At 43.6% G+C, this 19,989-nt stretch overlaps 1 protein-coding gene across 3 annotated transcripts in view; it reads right to left on the minus strand.

Annotated features, from left to right (window-relative positions):
* zbtb46 (zinc finger and BTB domain containing 46) overlaps positions 1-14,151 on the minus strand; it is a 51,599-nt gene extending 37,448 nt beyond the window's left edge. For 2 of the 3 annotated variants that reach the window (XM_037276513.1, XM_037276497.1), the window contains exon 1: positions 13,894-14,151. The gene's annotated coding sequence lies outside the window, so the exon portion shown is untranslated. Of the gene's footprint in view, positions 1-12,139; positions 12,163-13,893 lie in introns of all 3 variants that reach the window. The other variant, XM_037276504.1, reaches the window with a different exon arrangement.
* Positions 14,152-19,989: the final 5,838 nt, after the last annotated feature.

Raw genomic sequence — 19,989 nt, forward strand, 5'->3', positions numbered from 1 at the left:
AGATGGCGGAAAACAAAGCCGAGCGAGCCTAAAACATGAACACGGAACATTTAGGCAGTGCATTAACAGCTGCCTTCCCTGCTCTCGTCTGGACGAAGACTAAATCGCGGGGATGCCGAGTGTTACCAAACGCAGCGGTGATTTGTTTTGGGAACGCCACAGCTGTCAGGTCTGGTGGGCCTCTCGGAGAGATGACAGCTTGCCTGGGCCAAGGTGACAGCAACGTTTGCTGCGGGGCCGGCACACTTCAGGTCACGTTTAGCAAAGCTCTGCTCAACCTGATGGCTTGTAGGATCACATAAATCCTCAATGTCTCCCACGTCCGCTCAGACGTGTCTCCTGTGAGCAGAACTGGACCACTGCGAGGAAAAAGGCTCGGATCAATTTTTGCTCATTCATAACCTTTTATTGAGATAAGCATTTATTTAACCAGCAAAGATTGAGAAATGCGTGGATATGTGTTTCATAAGGCAACAAGATATGTTTTTTTTTTTCCGGTGTTTTTCCTCTGGCTGACGCATTGCTGAAAGAAATCTATTGCTGTTCTAACCTTGAGATATTTTTTTTTTCTTTCTGCGTTGGTATGATGGAAATATCAAGAGTCTTCTCCAATCACCTTTGCAGACAAACTTTAAAGGCACAGCATCCTTTCTCTTACTTCTCAGGGCCACTTGCATTCAATGTTGTAAAGACAGCCCATTTCTATAAGGTAAAAACATTATTGCCGCACACAAGACCAGAAAAGCCTTCAATTGTGAAAGCACCCTGCTAATTATTTTTTCTCGGTAGCTAGAGAAATACAAGGTCAATCTTCAACTAACTTCTTAGAGGAAACTGAAATATCACAATACGTAGCGACCAGTCAATCTTACCAGCCATCATCCTTTCATTTCAAAAAGTCAAGCGGAATCCTGATACTAAATTCACACTGTCACACTGACACTACAGCCCGGAGAAACTTAGACAAACCACATTGCTTGAAAAATGACATGACACTTTGAGCTCTTCTTACTTCCGTCTCTGAGCTGATCAGAAATTTCTTTTAATTGTATAAATGTGAGAGACTTTCATCAATTTTACAAACATGGAAGTACAACTCATTTGTTTACGGTTGTGATCAATTTTTAACCCTCGCTGCAAAAACTATGCTACCTATCGGAGCGTGACATTTTACATGAGTTGAGGAGGAAGAGGTGATGATGTTGTACCAGGACTGATTGTCAAGCAAGGCGGAGATGACATCAACCTGTCCTCACTTGTGTATCATGCAAATTTTCCGTATAGTGCAGCTAATGGGGCTGATCTAATCTCTAAGGTTTTTTATTTCACTTTTGAGCATGAAACGTAATCCAGGAATCCAAAATGAAATTTTGTGAACAACCACCACAACCAGAAATATCATGACTTAAACAAACACTTCAGAAATAGCCATTAAGGAGAAAGAAATGAAAACATGAGGGAGGAAAATGTTTGCTTAATCACATATAGACTCACACATAGACTCTGAGTATGCAGTTAATCAGAGAGGAGGGACTTTTTAAAGAGTGTATTTTGACCTCTAAACGGTCCGCAGGCCTAATTGGCTTGTTTCTTTTCAGCATGTTCAACTCCGTCCAGAACCAACAATCCCAAATCTCTCCACTGTTGTTCCTCTTTTTTTTTCTTAGAGATTTACTTGACATATAAAAATATCTTCATCCTTCCTTCCATGAATTTTCTTCAGAAGACACAAGATGGCTGACATTCGGTTTTGTTTCAGTGAAGGTGCCACCAGAGCTTCGAGACTCTGTCATCCTTCTGACTCCAAATCAGAAGTGACTGTCGTCGTTCGGCCCTGGCTGAACAGCACACACACACACACACACACACACACACAGAAAAAAATCAAGGGCCCCCTTGCTCTAAAATCACACATACACATTGTTACGGTCCTCAAACACACAAACGCATATAAGCGCTAAAACACACACGCTTAGCAGAGCCTTCGTGGTGTTGCGGCTGCTTTGTGCCGGTCACATCATACCAAAGTCACTTTAGGCAGACAACTAAAGTGATGAGACGTGATGGAGTGAGAGGAAGGGGCTTCTTCCTCCTTGTGTGTGTCTTTCTATTCAATTTGTCGCTCCGAGCCTGTCCTCTGCTTCCTTGACCCGAGACCAATACAAACGACCTTGTGGACCAAACACGGAGGCAAACTTTGTTTACATGAGCTTTCCCTTGGATGGGTTCCTCTTTAAAGGGGAAGTTGATCCCCTTTAAAGGGGAAGTTGACCCCCAGCCGGTAGGCTGCTCAGAAAATTGCCACCCTCATCTAATCACGGTGCATACAAATTGCACTCGTCTGCTCAGAAAATGTCACAGTTCTGCACATTACTTGATAAAATGGGTTTAAACGGGGTGAACAAGTGAGCAACAACAGAGTTGCAGCTCTTCAGACAGATTGGAGTCAGACTGTGTTTTGACCGTCACACATCTGAGGTGCATGGGCAGAAAGTATTATTTAATTGAATGCTCATTTTCAATGATTGGTTATGTCATCACTCTTTTGCAATTAGATGAGCAGCAATGATTCTACGCTCACTTTCCCTTCACGACATGAGGGCAGTCAAAGGTCATGGTGAAACGCAAGCACGGAGGCAGAGCGGGACATGAGGAATCCAGAAAAAAAGAAAGAAAGCAAGACTAGATCAGGTGAAGAGATATGACCGATAGACAACAAGTGAAAGGCAAGAAGGAAGAGGAAAATGAGTCAGGGAGCCAATATTTTCAAACAGCTTTGCTTCCACTCAACTGGGCATCAAGGCCATTATCCCGGGGTTAATCCCCAATCCGACAGAGCTGGCAGCCTTTCGGGACAAGCCAGCTTGTTCACCCATCAACAAGGCTGGAAATGAAAATAACACGCACACACACAATGCCAGCGAGAGACCGGTAGACCAGCTACATTAAAAAATATATATATATTAGGAATTATTATTCTTGGCTCCTTCATTTTCTTCTTTTCATCCTGCACTCTTTTATCTCCTCCGTTCTCATCTTTGCTGCGGTTCTTTACATCTCCTATTTCACATATTCTTAATATCAAGTCCCCGTGCACCTACCTGTCCCCATCAGCTTTGAGCATGCTGTATTTGCCACCTCTTTCCCTCCGGCCGTCTAGCTGGCCGCTTTCCCGGAAGCCAGGGTGGAGGGCAAAAGGATAGTCATGTCATGTGGAGAGGCACCAAAGAAGATCCAGGAGGCTTAGGAAGACTTAATGCTACTTCCTTCATCCACCTTCATTCCCTTCCATCTCAACCAGCACCTGAAAACTCAGGTCAACACCCTTCAAGTCAGCCTCGGTCACCCATCAAGCTCCGGAGATTCAATTTCTGTGAGGGACTTAGCCTCCAGTTTTGAGCCTGTCTTAAGACATTACTATACTGGGCACCATCTCATTTTCTCACCTCCGGCTTCACGAGGTGTTAAGCCCTTCGTCTTGAAATCCAGTCACACTAATGACAGACTAGGATCATCCCAAAATGGCGGTTTGTTTGGCTCCTCAAGCCCTCAGGTGACCCCCATGACACCAGTCAGTGATACTGCATGCATGTGACTGTATTGTGGATGTATTGTAGTTAGCGTTGTGACAAGATTCACCAAAAATGACACTGTGCCAAAAAGCAGAGTCTGGGAGGAACAAACATTTTTGAGAATCAGATCATGGGTTTTTGGAGAAATTTGATTTAAAAAGAAAAATGCCCTCAAATTAAAGTGAAGCAGTAGAATGTAATTATTTACTCAAGCATTTTAGTTCCACTGCCACTCGGGGAAGCCCTTCTCCAATTGGCTGTCAAGTTGCAGTTCAAAATATCCACCAAGTAAGTTTGTACAGGTCGAAATTTCGAGGGGTTGTCCAAGGCAACGCATCAAAATTACCGTGTTGTTTCAGACAGCATCAAACATTTACATTTGTAAAATCATCAATAATCAATAAATTATTTGATGGTTGAAATAAACGTTAATTGCAGCCTACTAATTGCAAATGTCATGTAATACATTTTGAGCAAATATTTTTTTATTGATAATTTGTTATGGAGGATTTTAGAGGTCTTTGAAGTGCTCATTCCATGATTTCTTTTTTTTTTTATTCCACAAAGATGGTGCACCCTTGTCATTTCCTTCTCAATGTGTATGCGTCGTTTCTGGGCTACGTTCCTCTCTACGCCCGCTCGGCCTCCCATGGTAACAACATGATGGACGACCTGGGGCTTAGCCTAAATTTTCTCTCTATTAAAAGCTGTGCAATGCAAATAATAAAACATCTCATTACTGTAGTTAGAGAAGTCAAATGAAAAGGTGTGGGAGGTGTGGGAGGAGGTGTGGATGATTGGAGCCCTAGGACAAAAGAGGGGTTATAAAGGAAGGCGGAGGACAGGATGGGGCGTGTGAGTGGGAGCAGAGGATGTCAAGGCGAAAGGAGGGAGGATAGAGGAGTTGAAGAAGACACAAACAGATAACAAGACAGTGAGTCTTTGTTTTAGAATCGCTACCGTTAGATTAGCCAGTAGGCCAGACTTCAACCGCTATGTAAACAGAGCTGGGGGAAAAAATGAAAAATTATTCTGAATCCTTACAATCATCTGTCATAGTTTGAAATGACAGCATACAGTAATGTCCATGGAGATTGGGACATGGACACAATTGTCATCATTTTGGCTGTAAAATGAAATCAACAAGATGTGCTTTAAATGCAGACTATCACATTTCATTTGGAGCAGGAAAATAATAGGAGCGATCATGAATCAAACTTTCATGTTTTCCCTTTTTTCCAAATGCTTTGCAGTGAATTACAATTACAAGAGAGATTAGCAGTCAACTGTCCCATTACTTTTGGCCCTTCAACGGTGGGGAAACACATATACAACAAACTGTTGTAATTCCTGAATTGTTCAGTTGGTTTAAGATGTAAACACCCTTAAATTTAACGCAGAAAGTCAAAAGGAATTGTGAATCATGTCAATATCCCAAACAATTCTCAGTATGAGTCAGAGGTAAAATCAATCAAAGGCTTTACAAACTGATACATGCCAAAGTGACAGTGCATGAGGAATCCATGTTCACACAAAAAATAAATAAATCATAACGCCATGTGAGCTCATTGTTGTTTATTAAGATGTGTGCTTTTTGAATGACTGGATGATAATGACTCACTGGTGGCGAGCTATCTGGTGCCGAGGCGGGTGTTCAATAGAGAGAGTGTGTGTGCGTGCGTGCGTGCGTGCGTGCAGGGTAACCTGGTGGTAAAGTCACTTACTAAAAAAGCAAACAGGCATCCTTCTTAAATTCTAAATTCTTCTAAAATGAACTTTCGCTCACAATAAGTTCAGCTAAGAAAAGGGGAAAAAGTGTGATGTCACCACCCCCCATACGCCCTCCCACACACTCCCCTTCATGGGCAAATACAGCAAATCTAATTTTCAAACACTGCAGAGTGCATGAAAAGCAGGAAAAAATATACAAATATACAACATTCACTGGCTTCCTGAGTCTATCATACAAGTGATTTACATACAAAGACGTGTTTATAAAAGCGCACTTGTATAGAATGGCCTGAGGCTGCCGTGTCACTCATCAACCTGATCAAAACGCCGCCACAATCAAACAGGGAGAAATCTTGGAGCTCTTTGGCAAATCTGTCCTTCAACAGCAGAAATAAAAAATAAATAATAATAAAAAAAAAAACGAGGTGAGATAAAGGGAGAAGAATCAAGCAGAGAGGAGAGGGGCATCTAAATATAGAAGGACTCACATTTTTGGAGTTGGAGAAAAGACGGTGAAGGAGAAGAAGGACAGGAGGAGATGGGGGTGCGAGAGAAAAAAGGAGAAGGAAGAGCGATGGAGAACAAAAGCAGTGTTGTGGCGGATAAAGAAGAAAAGTAGCTTGAGATCGATGTGCAGTGGACGAATAGAGAACTGGGCATCGGGGACACTTGAGCGGAAGACTCAATGTAGCACGTTTCCACTACAAATGTTCATCAATCAACAGTTCAATATGTGTTATTATACTACTTAAACTGTTGCTTTGAAAGAAGAAATATGGTATAATCTATGTAATATTGTCAGATAAGTTCCTCGCAGCCCGCAGACACAAAGTAGTTTTTATTAAGCGCAAAAAAAAACTTAAGCAGCAATCCAGCGTGAGTCGCTTAGTTGTGTATCAGTTGGTTTTTTTACCCCACCGATAGCCAAAGGTTGTTTTTCAGGCAGATATTTTTTGGGGAGGTAAAAAGAAAAAGCAATGTAAAGTTTGCTTTGTTGTGCCTCAAGGCTACAAACTCCTCTGTGATGAATCTCCAAGTCTCATGGACAGCCTCACATTTGTCTTGCTCCTCTTTCCAGACGTCTCCTTTTCTGTCTGTCTGTCTTCTCGTCTAAAGTGGGCATTGACATTACATAGACTGACACCTTCTGACTAACACGAAAGACGGCCGCGACTTGCAGGCTTATGGCGCTGATGTTAAACTCCTGCAACCCCTGCAGCCACAAAAAGCAAATTAATTTGTGCAACTGGCACGATATACGCCATCAATAGCCAAGGACGACGCCCACCTTGGAAATTTCATTTGAAGAAATCACGCAAATTTCCCTTTTTTGTGAGGAAGGGACGGTATTAGGTGTCCGTGGAAATGCCCTGAACAAAAATCAAATGGGGGGGTGAGACAGTACAAGGCGGTGTACAGAGGTGAGAAAGCGATTAAAAAGAAGAGGGCAAGGAAGAAAGACTTGACGAAGGGATGAGGAATGACAATGAGTGAAAGGTGTGAGCTGAGACAAGATGAAATGAAATGACAAGTGATGTTGAAAGTTCAGCGTGAGAATTAACAGAGCCGCAGACAATGAGGCGACCGCAATGAGTCGACGTTTCGTTTTGTGTTCACATACAGTCAACGTAAAACTCAGTGGGGGGAAATTCGCCCCTCGCAGCTTAAAAGGGGATGTGGACTTTTTCACTTCTGTTCAGGTCTGGCTTGATCACTCCTGGTTGAAAACAGGAACTGAATTCAACAAAAGACTTCCAGCAACAATGACTGATCTCTATTTTCAAGAATACCCATCGGCAGATGAGACTACACACTCATTACACACGCACACAAGTGATTTGTTTCAAGAAACTCAAAATGTCAAGCATTAACCATTTTTAAAACAAGCACAGTCACTCTGATGTCTCAATGGCAATTCATAGTCAACAGTTATTAAAGCCGAACTAGGGACTCCACTTATTTTCTATACCTCTCGTTAGGGTTGACTTGGGTGAGAGGAGGGCTACACCCTGGACTGGTCGCCATTGGGACAAACATCCATTCACACTCACTCACGTTCAAATGCACGTACAATTCAGACCACGTGTTTTCGGAACGTGGAAGTAGAAAGGAGTGAGTGAAAACCCACGCAAGTACAGAGAGAACATGGAAACTCCACAGAGAGAAAACAAAAACTGTCAAGGCTAAATGAAGTCAAAATGACAAATGTGAAAGCAATAAAATATGATGTGTGATCATTTTGGCATTGACACTGGCGCTAGACAACAAGAGCAGGGTTGTTGGTCCATTGAGAGTGCGACGACAAAAAAAATGTACAGGATTGCCATGGCGATGAAAATGAGGCTCTTGTCTTTGTTAGCTACTAAAAGTCTATTTCAAATGAAGCTGAGGCAATTGTTTTAAGGTAAAAATAATATGACACAATATTGTGTTGAAGGTTAGAAGACTTCAATTGAATGTGGCTCTTTCCAGGAAAGTATTACATCAGGACCAAAACCTGCAAATCGTCTTTGTGATTTTGCAATCATCTTCAGGAACAATAGCAAAGTAGTAATGCATTAATTCTCGAGACACCTTTTCTGTCTTATGATGTAGTAAGCACTATTTCATATAACTTTGCGACTTTGTTTTGTATAACTATTTGTTTTAAATATTGCAGAGCTCTCTTGACCTTTTAGATTTAAATTGCCCCATTGGGTCAAAGGCAGCAACACTGATCCTGCATGGTACCCTCATAGTAACTGTTGCACTAACAGGATATATAAATATGAGCAGGAATGAGAAAGGGAACAGGAAGAGGGTGAAAATGTAAGAGGGAGGAGAGCAAGGGTAAAAATGAGAAATAGAGTAGGGGAGGCCACAGGAGGCACCTGGCCCACTTACAGTAGGGTGACTGGAGGAGGAGGAGAGGCGGGGGATGAAGGAGTGGGAGGAGTATTGGAGCAGGATGAGTAGAGGGCACGGAGAGGACGGGGGCACGTGTGAGGTGAAGCGACCAAAAGGTGAGCAGAGAAGAAAGCTCTTTATTCCAAGTTACGTTTTAATACATTTTACAATTATGTTCATAATATCACTCCAGAATTTCTTTTCACATACTCTTTTGAGTTTAGAGCCATTTGAATTAAATATTACTAGTTCTACCATCAAACACCATCAATTTAGTTTGGGCGTTCATTCCTCTTATTTCTATCAAAATATTTCATACTGTCAATTTAAATAATGCATAAATAGCTTGGGACCTAATACTGAACCTTGTGGAACACCATAATACACTTATACGATGTGATTGTGAATTATGGATTTAGAATCTAGAAAGAATTATATTTGATTAATCTGCCATGAGTGTTGGGGTGCGAATGAGATCGGCCAGTCCATAGTAAGACGAGAAAGACTGTGTACCCCGCCATCTCGCACTCACCACCGACAACTCTTCTAAAACTAAACCCTGTATTTAGTTTACCTGCCTTACCAACTGTAGCTTTCCAGTTTCTAACACTTGATGTTGAATGAGTGTTGAATGAGTGTTAGAGAGAGAGAGCAACAGAGAGCGAGAGAGCGAGAGAACTTAGAAAAAGATGGCCAAAATCTCATGCCACCCTACAGACACAGTGCAGATGTAGTTTCAAAAATATGGGGGGGCTGGGGGGTAAAACAGGTGCGATGGAGACGACGTAGGAGGGGACTGGTGGAGAAAAAGTGGCCTTGTGATGCTTTGAATGGAGGTGGTACGTGGGCGTGTGACGAAATACTAACACCTCACCCAAAGTATGAATAAGCGACCACAACAAGCCGACGAAGGTTCAATCTCTTCTCCCGGCGCAGCCTGCCTATAGCACTAATATCCCATAATTCCACCCACAGTCCTCGCTCTACATCACATCAATGAATATTTTATGTCCTGATGGCACTTTTAAAGCAAAAACTAATTAGCAAATCCGAGTTGATCTGGCATTAGTCATATCAGGCCAATTAAAAGCCAAGTCCTACTGTACATGTTAATGGCAGCCAAGTGGAATAATTGTATGTTGAGCAGAGGAGTGAATGTTAAACAGGTCTTGTTAGCGGCACTTTAGCACTCCAGTTCACAACTGGATTACTAAAGTCCGCAAAGCCGGATAATGTTCAACAGCGGCAAACAAAGAGCCCATCCATTTGTTGGTGTCACCATCAAGTCCACAGGGTCAGGGATGACACTCCAAGTCGCAGGAATAATCAATCCTAGAGATACAAACTGAATTTGTTTCTTGACAAAGGTCTGGAAAATACTTCAATTTAAATTCATCCTTGCCCATTGAAAAGAATTGAAACCCGTATAGTTGAATTTCCAGTAATACGTTTTTGTTTTTGGGTATGCTTCTAAAGTCGCCCTGAGGTTTTAGAGGTTGCGAGGTGCTTTAGACCATAATGGGTTAAATCACTCCAGTCTCCCCCCCATAAATGTACAGTTGATCATCAAGTGCTCAGAAAGCTGTTTTTCCACCATGTTCCTGCTTGTGTCACATATAGAAGTGAGCAGACAAAATTTGTGGATTCTGTTTCTAAACTGATGAGTTTGGATTAGGATAGACTGTACGGACACAGAATAAACTATAAGACGCATATTAAAAACAACAACATAGCTTGCTTTTGGTTTCATCAACCCCTCTCTCGTTTTTCTCTCCCACGTTCAGCACATCTCTCTCTCTCTTACCTGAGCTTTGATATGGAAATGTGGCACCAGGCAGAGCCAGAGGCTAGCGGACCATTTCTGAAGATGTATTTGCTCCAAGCCACTCAATTTCTCATCAATTGCTGTCGCTGTATGTACAAAAAATAAATTCATTCACTTGAAAAATATCAACTGACAAGTATGTACTTTTTTGCGGGGGGAAAGCTTTCAGCACCGTCCACACTTAAACTTACACCTTCAGTAGAAGTCGGGCTGATCATCTTTCTGCACAGAGTTTAAGACTCTAAGTCACTTGTAAATGAACAACTAAGAGAGTGCGCGCGTGTGTATGTGTGTGTGCCCGCTGGCATGCCTGCCAGGTAATTACATTGAGGATGGCCACTCTGCGCGTCCAACATTCCGAGTCATTCAAGGACAACTGGCGCAGCATGCGGGAAGAAGTTGAATAAATAAATCATAATACATTTGAATTGATGCTGACCAAAAAAATCTGCTGTTTGTCTTGAATGAAATGAATGAATGAATTAATGGATGAATGAATGATAGTTAATAAACAAGAATGAATGCATTTTTAGTTCAAATTGATTTCCTAATTGAAAACTCAATAACCAAGAATAGAGACAAAAGGAGCTCCAATGGACATGCAGGTGCATGCATGCGAAATACGTACAAGCACCATCACATCCATGGAGACTTGCCTGTGTGTGTGTGTGTGCGTGTGTGGTGGGGGTCGTTCATGTTGAGGGTACGTCAAACTCACCTGTTCCTAATTGGGGGGCGGGGAGATGAGCATGTTAGATAGGTGGACAAAAATGACAGATGCTACACACACACACACATCCCCCACTGGCTCCCCACTAGGATTAGGAGCACCTGTATTCACAATGTGCTACGGAAGGCAGTTAATCTAAAAAGCTTTAGGAGTTGTCCGAGGTGGGGGGGAGCAGCCCGCAATTGGCTCCGGCTCACTGTGAGCCAAAGCCGTGAATCAAGTAGTGAGAAGGATAACATTCAAGATGGGATGCGTACAACAGTGAACTTTGGGGGATCTCTTTTAAAGTGAGAGCAAACAGTTAATCCAGTGGCCTGCTAGCCAGGTGAACACATTAACAAGTTATTACTACAAAAAAAGTGGCAGAGATAAAACAATGCATGAAGCATGTATCCCGTTACGGACCGTTTGACCTCTTTTCCGCATTTCTCTACGGTCATTAAGAGGTGTATGGTTACCATCTACATAAAACACACACACACACTAGGGGGGGGGGGGAGTACACTGCGTCCCTGGGGATAGAAGCCCACTAAGCAACTAGCACACGTCAGCCTACAACCTACACGGGGGCACCGAGCACCTCCTACACACCAGCAGGCTCGCACATACACCAACAGAGAGGGGGCAGCGTCACGAGCCTCCAAACTGGCACCCGAATCATGCCGTGCCAAGCCGTGCCTCCCCCACTTATTGCTGGCATTGCGGCAGCATCTGACTGAAAGCTCCGCCCTCCTCGTAAATGGTACACAGACACGCCGCTCATTGCTTCAGGGCCCATGAGCAAGGCACTAAACAAACAACTGCAACCACCTTCAATTTAGCCAACCCAAATCCAATCTTCAACCCAATCTGCACAAAAAGCTCACCGGTCAAATGTCGGGTTGACCCACCAGCGCTTGCTTACTCCCATCCACACTCCAACTACCATGTGGACCACCAAAACTGAGCAGAAGATGTGTTCAAATCTCACCTCAGGTCATCATCTTTATAAAGTTTCAGACATAAGCTCAAACCCGAGTGGAAAGTAGTTTATAATCTCACAGGCAACGTGCAGCTAATATTTTTTCCATCTCACAGTGGATTTCGCCCCCGCATGCCTCCTCCACTCACCTTCTCACTGCCATCTTGGTCAGTGGTTAGACTCTAACCTGTGTACACACACACACACACACACACACACACGTGCCGTGATGCTCTTCTTGTTAGGGTAGCACAAAACACCACCTCAGGGAAGCACAGGGCTCCTGAGGCAGACCAGGTGGTGTCAAGAAAAGATGCAGCGAGAACTTTTGGGCCAAACAAAACTGACGGAAATATACATACACAGACACATATAATAGAATATGTAATCCTACAATAATTGAATAACTGAATAAAGGAATTTGGAGGGCTTACCATATCAAGCTGGACTTCTTAACCTGGAATGACGGAGGAAAAAACAACCGCACAAATCCGATCGGGCCTTAAGACAATTTGGGAAATCAGCAGACAGTCTTTTAATCCAAAAATCCTGTTAGTTGCTGTCAAACTGTGCCGTGTGGGGCCCTTGACGCAAATACTTTTTCCGTGGCTTTGTTATAAATTCATTGAACACAAACATGTGGGTCGACAGCTCGATAAAGAAAGAAGACAAATATGAGCAACAACTGCAGCACGGACGCATCCAACATGCAAACTCCAGCCAGAGCTGAGATTCGAACCCAGAACATCAGCGAGCCACTTTGTCAATAATAGCACCACTGCACATGAAGCGATGTGGGCAAAAATGACTAAACTGGACAATGACGAAATTTTTTTTTCACAGTTGGCGACTGCCTCGCACTCGTCGAATGACCCGCGCATATACAACGAACACTATAACACTGTAAAGGAAAGTGCGCCCCCTGGTGTTCTTGTCAGGAAACAACTCTTAGAGGTGCTACTTACACTGTATTGTATTCTTTTTTTTTCTTTTTCTTTTTTTTTTTACTGAAGAAGCTAAGAAGTGGCTTGCCATGGCCAGGAAATGACAAGAAATAAGATTATTTCAGAGGCTGTGACTATTCACACTATTTATTGACAGCAGTCGTGCTTGTCAGTGACAGAGACTCTCCACACTTTGCTTTTTCATCACACCCCCTCCCATCCTCCAAAACGATCACTTTTCAACCCCCCCCCCCCCCCCCCCCCCCCCCACGCCATAAAACAGGATGTTTGTTTAAATACGCCTTCAAGCTACTTGGTTTAAGTATTTGTTTGAAATCAACTATCTTTGTTCATCTCAACTATGTTAGCTTTATAGCTATAGGCAAAAGAAACAAAATGCATTTCCACTAGATGGCAGAAGGTACAACCAACCTGTGTCCACCTGTTGCAATTCATCCTACAGAAAAACTGCCTTGTAACTTAACATACCAATATTTCCCAGCAAATACGTTTGTGAGACGAGATTATCACATACGCTTTTATGACATTTGTGTGACGTTTTTCCAATTAAAATATTTGCATTGGCAAAAGAGATCATGCATTTCCTTGTTAAGTTTGGTCTGTTGAAACAGAAGAAATTTCAGCTGGACAAAGAATCCCTCTTTGGAGGTTAAGTGAGGCCAGACGGAGGAGGGTTCACGTCCAGTCTTCCGCCCTGCAAGCAGCCGAACAAGCATTGCAGCCAGCCCCCGCAAGAAAGCGCTCCACAGCCGTAAGCGGTCGCCTGTTGCCATGATCACATCAACGAGTCGTTCTTTGGCACCAAAATGAAAGTTTCATTGGGAAAAGTCAACTCGGAGAGTGGCGTGTCATCACAAACAAAGGCAGACAAGTGCGTGCCGTGTTCAATTGTGTGTGATACGCCACGCGTGTCAATGAGTGACAGTTTGCACAAAGCGGCAGACAGCCGAACAGGTACTTTCACACCGCTCATGCACTCTGGGGAGCCTGTCACAGTGATCCGACGGAGCCACCGTAAGATTGATTCTTATTTCTGTGAAACTGAAATAAACACACGGGCAGGTACCTCTGTGTCGGAGTTGCTGGACACGCCAGGGGAACTAGTAAAAATGCATCAATGAAATAGGCACAGACATGCAGCGTGGCTTAGTCTTCGAAAGCCGATTAAAAAAAAAAGAAAAAAAAAAAGGAGAAGCTTCTTACTTGAAGCAAGTGAGACATACCTGCTACCCCATGGGCTCTGAATGGGCGATCGGTGTCGCTTCCCTCCGAGTCCAATGTGGTGTGACAGCCCCGAGAAACAACACGGTAAAGGAGGATGAGTGCAGTGGGGCGGGGGGGAGGGATGTCCACTCGGAAAGCTCTGTCCTCTCCTATGCGTGTCTTTTCTGCCAAGTGTAATTCCCCGTGTTTTCTCCCACTCCACAGCCCCGCTTTCTCTCGCTCTCCCAGCTTCTCCCTCCCCTGCTCTTCCGTGTCTTGCAATCATGAGCCTCCCCCTCGCTCCCTCCCTCCTCTCCTCTCCCTCCCCCCATTATACTCTCTGCCTCCCCTCACCTCTCTCTCTTTCTCTCCCCCGCACGTCTTCTTTATCTCTACCAATCACATTTTTTCATATTTTGAGGAATAAATAGATGAATATAAAAAAATTAAAATAATAATTTTCAGGGGATAACCAATGACATTTAAAAATTAAAACGTATCGCTGGCGTTGGCCAAAACCTCATAAATTACATTTGGGTCAGTTTAATAGTATTAATCTATACTTTTGGTCAGTCCAGACATGTGTGTTGTTGTTTTTTTTTACAAATTATTGACCAATCTAAAGTTTTGAAATGGCTTTCTCTTTTTCACAATACAATGGTAATGATTGAACAAATCTGTCATTTTTGGGGTCACCTGAAAAGTGATGATGATTTTGAACACTGAGAAGTGATGATAGTTTTGGACATGTCCAAAATCATCATTCACTCCTCCAGACGCCACCGATGTACACATTTCAAATTAATTATTTTTGGTCTTATTTTCATGGTAACATATAACAACATGTTTCAAGAAAAAAGCATAACATGGGTGAAAAAATGGGAAGTTCTTTGGACTGAAATTGCTTGGTGACATTAGTGCATTTGTGGTTGTCCCATTGCTATTTGCGAGTTGCTTTATCTTTGTTACAGCTCCTGTCTTGTATTGTACTACTACGACTATTAGTACTGATGATGATATTATAATCAGAATAACAATAATCATAATCACAACAACAATAGCAATAACAATAGATGTGGATGATTGTGTTGTGGCATAGTCACGGGTGGTACGAGCGGTATCGGTTGCCATGGGACTGATTAGGGGCTCAGGGAAAGCCATTCTCTCTGGTGGTAACCATAGGAAAAACACTACTTGATGATGCGGTGGTGGCGGAAGGATGGAGTGTCATTTGACAAAGTGACGTGTCATGTGTCATAAAAGAAAACAAAACCCAAGATATCAAACTTAAAGTTCTTAGTTCTAAATTTGTTATATTTTAAATATTTTCTTCATCAGCTGCCGCAAAATTAAATCTACAAAGCATTTACAATCAAAAAAATGGTTTATATTCAAAACATTGCATCTACTTGCTCTACTTGCAAAAAAAATGATCCTAACATCATCAACATATCATTTACTAAGTTGTGAGCCAATCTGAAATTCTTTTTGCAGCTCTCTTTGCGATCAAGAAGTTGATGTACACCCCTTTTAATTTGCACTACACTTCTTCTGACAGCCGTAGCGTACGCAGGATGGAATTATTCAATCCATCGCTCACTCCAATCTGTCAGCCAACACTTTGCAACAGCGTTGTATAGTCGCAGGCAAGGCGCTACTTGCGCTTAAACGTCTTCTCCGGCCTACATCTGAAAATGCCCACTCAGCAAGACACTGGAATAATGTTGATGAATAATTATGTTTAACTCTTTGTCCACAAACACAATATTTAATAGAGTCGGTTTTGACGAATGCAAGCCCATTTGGGTTCAAATATTTTGGGTTTAGATTTTTCAAAAGGATCGACACTATGTACATATCTTTGTAGAAAAAGCAATTCAGCTCAAGTTCAGTTGTGCATGCCTGCTGCATGTGTGTATATAATGAAGAACTCGCTACTTCGATAGAAATTAAGCATGATCACAAAAGACTGTGACTGCGTGTGTATGTATGTATGTGTGTGAATGTTTATGTATGTGTTAATGTGTGTAGCAAGAGTGATGCGTTAGCGCGCTCCAGCAAGGCTCTGAGCACGGTCTCCATCAGCTTGTTGGCGACTGAAGGGCCGGATAACGCTGCGATAACAGCATGTGGATTAAGGATGCAGGTCTGTAATGCCTGAGCACGGGTCTCTGCACTTCCCCGCCGTAAGCGGGGTCTTCTAACACAATCCCTGCCCGAAACAAGCTGCTTTACGCAAAGCTGCGCTCTCTCACGCCATCGTGGCCTTCAAATCTGGCCGACATGACAAGCGTGACCTCACCCGCCCTCCGTGACCTCACTCATCCCCACAACCCTTCATTAGGGCCACTTACACATCTATTCGATCCTGTGAACACTTATCACGGCTATCTACTCAGGAGGGTGGGTGGGTGCGGGGCAAACAGAGCTTGTGTGCAGACGGACGCATTTTCCATTAAATGGTATGATTCGGTCAAGCTCAGCTCGGTATGGTTTGGTACAATTTACCTTGTTTCAATTGTGTGTTAGCTGCACCATCGAGCTAACAACACACTTCTAATCAAGCAGCAGTTTGGCAAATAGTGGGAAGAAAAAAATCCAAAAGGTTGTTTCCTGCCACTCAGTTAAAAAAATGTTTTTATCTTGCCTAATTCATACTTGAGTAATTTTCGTAAGATTTTTTTTATTTCTGTACTGTGTTTTTAAACGTCTGTTGTTGTTTTTTAATGCTTTTAAATGTTGTACTTTTCATCATGTAAAGCACATTGTGTATGAAATGCACAATGTAAATAAGTCAAGTCAATTTTATTTATATAGCCGTTTATTTAACACTTTAAGAAACAGATTCAATGCAAATGGTGCACCAATTGAAACTATAGCAGAACACAGTCATATAATCTTTATCATCTGCAAAGAACAACCAATATGAGTGTCAAACTGATGTGCTCAAATGAGTTGAGACAGCTCTGAACAGTAAATCCATCTGTCTGCCTTATATTGCCCCCAAGTGGCTAAAGTAGGCACACCACAAGGAGCAGCACAATGGCCACTCAACTAATGCAGTGCGACAAAAACTGCTTCTTCTCACGAGGGTCGTGGGCATGCTGTAGCCTATCCCGGCTGTCTTTGGGGCAGTAGGAGGAACTGGAACACCCCCGAAATTGTCGCACAAACAACCTTTCACGCTCACAATCACAATACCTAATCATGTCATTACAGGACATTATTATGGAGTGTTAGTGTATAATTCCACATTACAATTCACATTTCTGGAGGGGGGCTGGAAAAGATTAAGGTATAGGATTTCCATTCATTTCATCAGTTTGCGGAGTTTGGAACACGGTTGGGAGTTATGACTTCAACCACATCTCAATGCACCACCGTGTGTGTGTTGCCAGTTTGCCAGCAGCCATTGCCAAGAGCCTCTCAAATCATCCACTTTCCACCTCTCGCCCGTTACCTCCCCTTTGACGCCATCTTCTTCTTCTTTGACAATCGCACCATGTCTTTGTGGTTCAATAAAAAACAAACAGAGCAGAGTATACTGGATGTGGGGAATTTCAAACTCAATTCAGGGTCAGAGTTTTTCACTTGCAGTGCACGGGAGGATGTATGATTCGAATCAGCGACTGCAACTGCACAAAAATCTACAAGTGGCACAAAAATAACACGAGCCGCCATCCACGACCCTTTGCTATCAATTTATTGCGGGGAACAGCTGTGCGCGGCCTGTGCCATCCCAGCCTTGGCTGTATTGAAAGCAGAGCCTGCGGCTGAAAGAACACTATCTCTTCCAGGTGCAGGCAGGGGGGCTGCGGGAGGGATTCACAAAGGAATATTTGGCGCCAGGTGCTAGACATAATATGTGAAGGTGCAGCTTAGTGACACTAAAATCAGCAGTGGCAAAAACGATGAGTCGTCCCTCGGAGAGAAAAAAAGAAACTTCGAGATTCCGAGGTCGTTATTGATCGTGAGGAAGCCAGGAGGGAAGGAAACAGAAGGTGTTAAAAACGGGGCGCTGGAAGAGAGTGACGTCGGGGGAAGGCAAGTGAATGGAGGTTATTGGATTTAGAGGATGTTTGTCATCATGTGGAGGATAAGGGGAATGTATTTGTGCTTGCTGCCCACACTTTTTTTTTTACTTGCGTGACAGTGACATGCAGGGAAGGGGGCTGTCCTCATTTCACCCACTGGACTTTGAGGCTGCTGATAGATAGATAGAAAGAAAGATGCCTTTGGATGCTGCTGGTCAGCATTGATGACTCACCTCACAGGACTGTTCCTTTTGTAGAATCAATCATACGATACTGTATCATATCATATAAGCATATATTTGCAAAAGTCTTATTTTGGATGAAGCACAAAGAGAATCAGCCTGCTTTCATGAGGACCAGAGAATATTTACAGAGAGGCTGAATTGGTAGATTTGGAGAATTTCAAGTTAACAATGATTCTAAATGATTACTCAATACCGTAGTATATGAAAAGCAAAGCTCCTCTCCCGCTGTTTATTAGTTTTCTGTATCCTACATCAAACCCCTCTGAGGCTCGTGATCTCCTACTCTCGTTCTGCATGTCTACCCTCTTGATCCTGTTCTCTGCTTTCTTAGCCCCTCCCAGTCTCATTTACTCCACTGCAAATGGTAGGAGTAAACTAAAAAAAAAAAAGAGACATAAAGAGAGAGAGAGAGAGAGAGAGAGAGAGAGAGAGAGAGAGAGAGAGAGAGAGAGAGAGAGAGGCGCACAAAACGACCTTCTCTTCCCCGAAGCAAGAACGTCTTCTCGTTGCGGAGGTCACTGTCTCAATGTAGCCCCACGCTCCGAACACAACTCCACTTGTTTTAACGATGCTCTGAGCACAGGGAGAAAGGAGGGAATCAAAGAGAAATGGATAGAGGAGGAGGAGGAAAATGGGAGGATTGACGTTTGTCTTTCGTCGACCGCGTTTCTGCGACCCCCACCTCCTCTGTTGGCTTCCCTCCCCCTCTTGTGTGCCGAAAGTGCACCTCTCTTTCCGCATGCATCTTGAAAGGTTCCTCGAAGCTGTCTAACCTCTCAGCGATATTACATATTGTTGCTCGCTTCAGCCCACACTCCAACCTGGGTTGCTATGCTACCATAACGTGACCTCTCAGCTCCTCTCCTCCGCTACATTTCCTCTCTTCTCTCTGCAGGCGGGCAAGCAAGCAGGGGAAGGGGTTAACAGCGTCCTCCCACCCCCGCCTCCCTGCGCCGTCAAACCTCCCTTGTCCTTTTAATGACCTTTTAGGGCCCAGTGCTGCTGTTCGATTTGACCCAGCTGACCGCATGGGGTCATGAACCCACTCCACACCACAGCAAATTACCATTATCATCTCTCCATCCAGCTCTCCATCCATCCATCCAGCTCTCCATCCATCCATCCATCCATCCATCCATCCATCCATCCATCCATCCATCCATCCATCCATCCATCCATCCATCCATCCATCCATCCATCCATCCATCCATCCATCCATCCATCCATCTGTCTGCCCATCAATCCACCCATCTAAATCCTTAGTACATCTTCTATCTCCACTACCTTCTTCCTCCTCTTCCCTGCTTTCCCCCTATGCCCTTCGCTTATTCCTCACTTATCTCTACCGGTCCCATCTCTCGGGGCCGTCTTTCGTTTTTATCATAATCACCTTGGAGATTGGGGAGCAGGGAAGGTGGACGGGGGTGGGTGCTGGGTCGGGGGTTATGAGGACTTGTCAGGCTCAGGCTGGCCTAATATGAGAGGACAGTCTTGGCTTTGCCTTAACCACACCGTGCCAGGCAGAGCGGGACTGAGAGAATAAATGGATAAAACACTTTTTTTTTTCCTCCCGCCTGCACTGACTGCATTTGGAGGCGCGTGGGACCCCGATGTCACACCCTGTAGGTGTTTAAGCTGCTTACTTGCAACCAACAAGAAAGCCAGATGAGGCAATCGAAGGCAGGAAGAGGGGGGGAGGAAAGGAACGGGATTCTGATAAAAGGATGAGAGAGGGAGAATGGGAGAGTTGGAGGAAGACAAGTTGGGGGTGGGGGTCACGCTTGTAGGAGGTTTTAGCTTCTCAGTTTGACAGACCTTGCGCTGAGCAAAGTCTTGT

This window comes from Syngnathus acus, chromosome 2 (assembly GCF_901709675.1).
Source record: "Syngnathus acus chromosome 2, fSynAcu1.2, whole genome shotgun sequence".
Taxonomy (NCBI): Eukaryota; Metazoa; Chordata; class Actinopteri; order Syngnathiformes; family Syngnathidae; genus Syngnathus; species Syngnathus acus.